The 9,283-nt window shown below is 35.8% G+C and overlaps 1 pseudogene; it reads left to right on the top strand.

Moving 5' to 3' along the window:
* Positions 1-2,832: 2,832 nt before the first annotated feature.
* On the top strand, positions 2,833-6,990 carry LOC122069427 (annotated as a pseudogene).
* The last annotated feature ends 2,293 nt before the right edge of the window (positions 6,991-9,283 follow it).

The following is a 9,283-nucleotide window of genomic DNA, read 5'->3' as shown; positions in this document are numbered from 1 at the left end:
TTTTTTTTTTTTTCTTTTCTTGACATCCAAACATAATCTGAAGGATAACTGATCTAGTGAACATTATATTGGGTTGATCAAGACCCAATTCATAAACCCAATACTCCATTGTTGTTTTGAACAATGATGATGACCCAGATATGCCCATCAGCATCAAAATGGGCTGAACCTGAGATTGATTATCAATACATCCCGAGAAATAACTCCTCAAGAAAACCAATGCTCAAGTGTAGTAAGGATGTCAAAATTAAATTGAAACCATTTATCGAAATTGAATGAAACATTTACATTGAAATTGTAAAATTGTTCAATAAATGATTAAGCTTGGTTTCAAATTTTATACTATTTAGTTAAATAATTAAAACCAAAGTGAACCATTTAAACCCATGATACACCGTTTAAAACCGCTTAATAAACTATAACTTTATAATTATTAAAAGAAAACATGTAAATATAAAAAATTCAATTCATTGCTAAATTTACATTAATTTCAATAAATTATGATAGAAAGTAGCAGTTTTGAATAAAAATAAATAAAGAAATCTAATAAAAATCGATAAACTGCTTAATAAACTATAACTTTATAATTATTAAAAGAAAACATATAACAATAAAAAATTCAATTCTTTGCTAAATTTACATTAATTTCAATAAATTATGATAGAAAGAAGCAGTTTTGAATAAAAATAAATAAATAAACCTAATAAAAATTGATAAACCGCTTAATAAACTATAACTTTATAATTATTAAAAGAAAACATATAACAATAAACGATTCAATTCATTGCTAAATTTACATTAATTTTAATAAATTATGATAGAAAGAAGCAGTTTTGAATAAAAATAAATAAAGAGACCTAATAAAAATCAAACGTTTTAACCAAAATACCTTTATTAAAAGGTTTGGTTTTGGTGTTGCCTAAAAAATCTTGTATCAAAACAAAGTTTCTTACATTGAAACCAAATTGTTTAACACCTTCACTCAAGTGTGTGTGTGTGTGTGTGTGTGTGTGTGTGTGTGTTCCGGATGGGGGTGGGGGCAGAACGAATATGTTAACTTCAAACAAAAAAAAATTGCCAAAATTGAACCGAATCATTTAAACAGAAATCAGGAACTGATAGTTATTTAGTTTGATTTTCGTTTTAGGTCTTGCTTAAGAAAAAAAAAAGAAAAAAGAATAATATTAATCAATTTTGTTTCGATTTTAAGCTTATACATCTCAATTCAAAACAGAACCGTTTACAAGTAAAACCATTAAGACCAAATACGAACAAATTAAATTAAATTAGGAAGCATATGGTAAACATTCTTCAACAAATCAAACCAAATCGATAATAAACTCAATGACCAGAACTAAATACAGACCGATTTACTGAAACCGTCTAATAATAATAATTTCAATTTCTATCAATTTAACATGAACCGAATCATCTAAACTAGGTCCAAACTGATTAGAGAAAGACAGAGAGTTCATACTTGTAAGTAGGGAGGCCTGTTTTGGAGTAAGCCTAGCTGCAAACCCTTCAATAATATCGTAATTGTAAATCAGAGACTTCTTTGCTGCCTCTTCGCTGCATTAGAAAAGAAAAAAAAATATAAAAACTTCAAGAGATACAGAGATAGATAGATAGAAGAAGAAAGAAGAAGAACCTGTTATTAAAGACAGAACTGAGGATTCTAAGGTTCGAGGCCAGGTCGCTTGTCTCAGTAAAAACAATATATCCGTGTGGCTCTGGAGAAGCCAATGGAGAACTCAATGTTCTGATCTTGAACTCCGCCATGACTGAACCCAAAAACAAGCATGACAGCAACAGTACCAACGAAAATTTCTTGGTTCTTTCCATTCCTTCCACTGGTTTTCTCTCCAAATCAATCAAATGGGTATATATTTGTTATTAGATACAAAGAAACTGAAGTGGCTAAGAATGCTTAAATAAGATTTCTTATGGTAACTGAACCGATGTTTTAATGGAAACCTCTTTAAGTACTGCTTAATTGTGTAACTGCAATACTGAACTAATGTTCTAATTAATAAATTATAATTAAGAATAAGGGGAAAAGAAAACATGTACCCTTCAATTAATTTCATTGATCATGTTGAAAATGGCAGCTTATTAATTGTGTAACTGCAGTGATCTGAAGTGTATGTAGATGGTATTTCTAAACTTATACCACATTAAATTTTAGATTTATGTTCAATCATATATTCTCTCGTGTTTTCAAGCTTCATTTTCTTCTTAGAAGAATTTCATTTCTCAATTAGATTTTTGAGGACTTTATTCTATCAATTCCAATTAAGGATTTAGTTATCATTTTCGTTATCAGTATTGATATCTACTGATTCCTATTTAGATCGGATTGGATTGATGTGAATCTGTCACTTTTACCTTTACTTCTCAAAAAAATATAGTTTCTTTATGGTTTTACCTCTAAAACAATATTAATAAAATCAAATCAGTCAGGTATCAATATCAATCTCGATCTATGAATATGATACCACTAATATCACCTGATATGGATACTTAGAACCATGATTCCTATTCTATTTTGACTTAAATTAGACATATGAGTTGGAATGTCATGTCTTTCTTCTTCACAAAATTTCAACCGCTTCCAATCTGCCATGCTGTTGAACCTTTATAAAAAAAAAAAATTCACCATACATGGATTGGCTACATTGAATGATTTGATTGTGATTGATTCCGATTCTGGATGTTCTGAAATGACCGATTACCTATTCAAACCCGGATTCCAAGTTACAAATCATTTGATAAATATCTAGCTCTTTACTTTTGACAAAATTTAGGTAAATGACAAGATAGACAACTAGTCTTATCCTATAAGAAAATGACATGTTAGATTGTGGCCAGCACAGGTGTTCCACTTGCTTCATCACAGTAGAATTCCTGGACTTGAAGAACTTCCTAGCTCTCTCACTCACAGAGACAGAGACTCCACTCATGATCATCGCCATGGACACTCTTTCATGGGCTGTGCTGCTCGCAGCAATAATCATCTTCCTCTTCTTCTTCTTCTCAACTCATCTCCGCCGCCGGCAACCAAACCCACCACCAGGCCCAAAACCATGGCAAATCATTGGAAACCTCAACCTTATAGGCTCTCTCCCCCCACCGTTCCATCCACTCTCTCTCCCAACATTATGGCCCTTTAATCCAACTCTACTACGGTTCAGTCCCTGTCATTGTCGCCTCCTCTGTTCCCATGGCCAAACAACTGCTCAAAACCCACGATCACAGTTTCGCTTCTCGACCCAAAACCGCCGCCTGCAAGTACACCTTTTTCAACTACTCCGCCATGACCTGGTCTTCCTATGGCCCTTACTGGCGCTTCCTCGGTAAGCTATACCTGACTGACCTCTTTACCCCTAAACGTCTCGATTTGTATGAGCAAATTCGAATGGATGAGATGGGTTTGCTTCTAAGGAGAATTTATGCTTTATCAGGGAAAGAAATTAGATGGAAAACCCATCTGTGGAATGCTAATTTGAGATTTGTTAGTGGGATTGTGATGGGAAAGAAGTTTTCAGATGAGCCTGTTGAAGCGTTGGAGGAGCTGAAGAAGATGTTTGAAGAATTGTTCTTCTTAAATGGGGTGTTGGATATTGGGGATTGGTTTCTTTTGTTGGGATTCTTGGATTTGAAAGGATATGTGAAGCAGATGAAGGATTTTGGGAAGCAATTTGATGGCTTTCTGGGGAAGGCGATCTCTGAGCACGAGATGAGGAGAAGAGGTGTAGAGACTTTGGAAGAGAACGATATGGTTGATGTGTTGCTGCGGTTGGGTGATCCTAATTTGGAAGTGAAGCTCGATAGTATGGCTCTTGAAGGATAACGCTGGTAAGTCAAAGAACTAATCTACTCTTTTTTTTTTATTAACTAATGACTGGTGTCCTGGCCGAAACTAGTTCCACATGTTCATATTGACCTATAATTGTATGGATCCCATCATATCTAGATTGAATGAGAGTCACTCAACTTTTACCAAAAATAGGAAAAATCATTAAACAGTAAATACTCGTGTGTGAGCTTTACTTTTTTTTTTTTTCATGGTGAGTGAGCGATTTGAATTGGAGTCAGCTGAGTCCAATCTTGTTACTTGCCATTATGGAGTGAATGATCCATGCAGTGTTTATAGGGTTCATGCTGAATTTGGCTAATTCTGACTGTTTTTGCCAATTTAGAATAAATCGGATTGGAATCACTATGACTTGATTTACATATTGATTATTTGTTTCAAAATTGGAGGAGTAATCCCTTTATTGATGGTCATCATTATACTTGGATACTTGGATGGATGTCAAGAACATTGAAGGGTATTTCAGGCCTCCAACAAACAGGAAAAGTAATAACAACGGTGGATTCATAGGTGTTTCTTTCACGATAAGAAGAAAAACTTATTCCAAAATCTACGTATGAACTCAACAGAACGAACGGAAAATCAAGAGGGAAAACTTATATGTGCTATGGTCATATGGTTGAAGAATTGAGATAGGTTACAAAATTTGATAAATAGACCTGTCAATAGGTCTTTATTCTATCCATTAATTGGTGTGACCAACCATTAATACACTTGGCTAAAGGTGGCAGGCTTGCAAGCATTTAAAATATCTGAATTGCTACCATATGATAAAAAAAATATCTTCCATGGACTCATTTGCAGCCTAACAAGACTGGGTTTTACTAGCACCAGGCTTTGCCAGAAGAACCCTTGTCTTATTTTCATTACTCAGATAAACAATTGGGTCAGTATCTCATTGTACAAGGAACCAGCTCTCATTGCCTCACTTCACAGTTGTGCTAGCTAGAGTTTTCTCAAGCCCAAGCCCAAGCCCAATCCCTTATATGTATGTAGGGTTATAATAGTGGGTCTTGCGTCCAGGCCATCTTGGAGATTCAGTTGCAACCGCAATAATTTTCTCACCCAATTCTCCTAATGTATGATTTGTTTCTATTGATTTGATCCTTCAGGAACTATTCGCAGGTAGCACTGAGAGCTCTATAGTCTCAGTGGAATGGGCTCTCTCTGCGCTCTTGAAACAACCAGAGATCTTCAAAAGAGCAACAGAAGAGTTGGATAGGGTAGTGGGGAGAGAAAGATGGGTTCAAGAGAAAGACATCCCAAACCTACCATACATTGATGGCATAGTGAAAGAGACAATGAGAATGTACCCAGTATCACCACTGCTAACACCCCACCAGGCTCAAGAAGATTGTGAGGTTGCTGGCTATACCATTCTAGCAGGAACCAGAGTACATGTTAGCCAATGGATTATAGGGAGGGACCCAATGCTATGGGATGCACCCATGGTTTTAAGTATCGGTGCGTATCGTGCCGTATCGGCCGATACGTATCCGTAGGCATCGGCACGATACATATCGATACGCTACGGGGAATTTTGAGCCTCTTTTTATGTATCGGCGTATCGTATGTATCGTAACATGCCATATCATATCGGTACCGATACGTACGATACTCTACGATACGAACTTTTGAAAATCTAAAAATTCCTGAGAGTATCGGTACGTATCGAAGGTATCGTGCAGTATTGAGCCTTATCGTACTGTATCAGTACGATACGGCTACTTAAGTGTGAATTTTTTGTTGTTTGAAACAAACACTTCACACTCTCACCAACAGTTTTCTAGATTTTTTATATGTTATGTAAAAATAAGTGTTCTACAACTTTCATGGAAATTTTTGATTTTTCTCAAAAAAAAATATATTTTTTATTTTTTTATTCCGAAATTAATTTAAAAAAAAAATCCCCAAAAAAAATTTTTTTTTAGAAAATTTAGTTCATTCAACTCTTAAAAATAATGTCATAACTTATAATTACTAAATACATGATTTCAAATGAAACCCACATTTTTTCCCCAAAAAAGTGAGGGTTTCAATTTTTTTTTTATTTCTCAGATCTATTCAAATATATTGGTCCACACTTTGTTGATTTTTTATATGTTCTTTAAAAAAATTTAATGTACAATTTCTATAAAAAAAAAATTATTTTTCTACAATGAATGGGAGACCCACTACCATAAATATTTCGACTGGGGTAAATATTGTCCCTATATTCGACAAGTGCAGAATATCATCGTAGTTGCTCCTATTGAAGAAGAAGGTCCTAGCCAAGGATTTGAACCACCACGACACTCTTCACGGCACTCATCACAGTGGCAATGGCAATGAGGAAAGAAAAAATTGTAAGAAACTCAAACCTCATCATTTTGAACATTTTCAACTCAATATATTTGTCTATCAATACGATACCCTCTACTTAAGTAGTTATGCATTTTACATGTTATATATAGCTTTTTTTAACTATTTTTTTTTATGTAAAAGTGTATAAAAATGTGTTCCCTATCCATTTATGTGCGTATCTTTAGCGTATCTTAGCGTATCTCTGATACGATACGATACGATACCTTCCTATACGTATCTCAATTTTGACAGACCAATACGGCGACCAATACCAATACTTTAATCCTTGGATGCACCGCAAGAATTCCGTCCTGAGAGGTTCATTGGGAAAACAATTGATATAAAGGGACGCGATTTCGAGCTGTTGCCATTTGGATCAGGGAGGAGGATGTGCCCTGGCTATGTCCTTGGGCTAAAGATGATTCAATCATACTTGGCTAACCTCATACATGGGTTCCTGTGGGAATTGCCAGGTGAGATGCAACCCAAGGACTTGAACATGGATGAACTTTATGGTCTTTCCTCGCCTAAAAAGATACCGCTAATCGCAGTGGCTGAGCCTCGACTTCAGGCTCATCTCTATTGTGGTTGATTCTATTTCAGTTCCTATAGACTCCTGGCAATGTAAACTAAAAATACCTCTTGTATAAATTGTGCCATCTAGCATATATACTTCAAAGTACTGTTGTAAACTTCACCACATATGGATATAGGCGCTCTAATGAACCACATATGTATATTTTTTTCTGCCTATCTATCGTTTATTCTTATTACATTGTGGTGCAAATTGGTTTTCAGTGTATTTGTTTCTTTGTTTGCGATGGTAGTTGATATGTTCCTAAAAGAAAACTAAACATGGTAGTTAATATGTCGAGCACTACACTTGAGGTGGAGAGATTTGATGGGTGGGAAGACGTGAACGGATCATTCTTTTACTTCCTTGGTCCGTGGATTTAAAATCTATTAAATGAAGAGAGACAAAATTGATTTTAAATTAATCCACGGGTCAGGGTCGTTCTCGTACATTCTTCTATGTGAACCTGATCCACTCTCCCAGAAGACTACCTTTAGCTTGTGGCAAAGAGAGTAAAAAGATATCACCACCTTTTTTAGATATCACAACTTTTATGTCTTCGAGGCCAACTAGGATCTATACAAGTGGCTAACAGAAGAGTCAAGGGAAGGACCCATAGAGGGATCAAAATGGGGCCTAAGAGAGCCACAGACCTTCTTGGAAAGTAGGAAAGATACAAATACTTCTTTGACTTAAGATACTGTATGTGAAGCACCCTCTAAAGGGAGAACTGGCAACCACTTTCTACCATAGTTTTTAGTAAAGTTTAAGAATAATAATAATGATAAAAAAAAATCATTACTGCTAATAGTGCCATTTATTAATAATAAATGTCTTAAATTTATAGATTTGAATGGCTTGGGTAAGAATAATTTGTGACGTTTTTCCTTGGTTCTAACATAATACAAACAATATTGATAGGGGAATGAGCTTGTAGTTCAATGGGTGGTGCCAGCCATAGGTCTAGCGTAAGATGCAGGAGGTAATGGGTTCAAACCTCTGCCCATCCCACCTTATCTCCCCCTATCGCTCCTCCCTGGCTATGGGCCCCTTGTCTATAGGCTCTAGATGATGATTGGCTGGTAGTTAAAAAAAAAAAAATGTATATATATATATATATATATATATATGAAAAGGTACTAAGTCCAAATTAAACTCCAGTTCATAGAAAAGCAAGTATGATAGTCTCATGCATGATCAAATTTAGTTAGGCCCTCAAATGCAATGAACATGTCCACATAATGTTGTAATCACCAAATTATGATTATGCATTATTTTAATCCACAATGGGGTAGGATAAGATTGTAAAATGCAAACAAAAATGGAGGTCATTTAATTAGGCTGAGACCTTGGATTTTCCCCCGGCCTAATTGGAGCCTTACATGTATATTAATTGCAGACCATTGATTGGATCACCACGGGGGACTTAGGTAGCTCATCCTCTATTACCAAATGCCATCAAAGAGCTCCTAGTGATATTTAGGACAATTTGACCGGTGACTAAGTGCCTAGTAATTTGTCATGCATTGAATGTTAACATATCATCACAACCATCAGTTTCAATTTTTATTTGTTCAAATGTTTATTTTTTTCTTTTCTCTCCCTCTCTCTCTCTCTCTCTCTCTCTCTCTCTCTCTCTCTCTCTCTCTCTCTCTCTCTCTCTCAAAAATGGTACATGGAGTTGCAAAATGCATGTTGTTTTTGCTAAAAACATAAGTAATTTGGATGACTATTATAGTAACTGATCATGAAGGTTTTCTTCTGGAACATCAGAGGAATTAAGAAGGCGGCAGGCAGGAATGCCTTACGACATTTTATTAAGGATAGAGCTCCGGACATTTTATGTATAGCAGAGCCGATGATTGAGGTAAGTGCTTTTCCAAATTTATTTTTTAATAAATTGGGATTCAATAGTTCTTTCATTTACAACTGTAGAGTAGGGAAACCCTCTAATTTGTGGATTTTATGGAAGAGAAATTTGAACACCCCAGCTGTTGTCTCTGAGTCTGAGCAGCACATTTCGATTATTATTAAGTGGGAATCGAAATGGTTTCAGATTTCTTTCATTCATGCCAGCAGCTTTAGAGTAGGAAGAAGGGATCTGTGGTTGAAGCTTGTGGCTGATCTCCCCCAGCCTCTTCTCCCTTGGGCTATAATAGGGGATTTTAATGCGACTTTGTTCTCCCATGAAAAAAGGGGGCCAGGGAATTTTAGTATGGGTTCAGCTGCTGAGTTTGGTGCTATGGTGGATGCTTGTGGGATGGCTCAAGTGCCATCATCGGGGAGGAAATTCACCTGGTCTAACAATAGACGTCATGGTAATGTTTCGGCGGTTCTGGACAGATGTTTTTGTAATGAAGAATGGATTGACTTTTTCCAGGATTGTGGCCAACGGGTCCTCCCTAGAATTGCTTCGGATCATTCTCCATTATTGTTCACCTCAATTTTATCTCAACGGCCCGTTAATTGCCCCTTTAGGTTCCATAAGT

The sequence above is a fragment of the Macadamia integrifolia genome, unplaced genomic scaffold, assembly GCF_013358625.1.
Source record: "Macadamia integrifolia cultivar HAES 741 unplaced genomic scaffold, SCU_Mint_v3 scaffold612, whole genome shotgun sequence".
Classification (NCBI taxonomy): domain Eukaryota; kingdom Viridiplantae; phylum Streptophyta; class Magnoliopsida; order Proteales; family Proteaceae; genus Macadamia; species Macadamia integrifolia.
The sequence above is the reverse complement of the archived record's forward strand: the minus strand, read 5'-3'. Positions and strand labels throughout refer to the sequence as shown.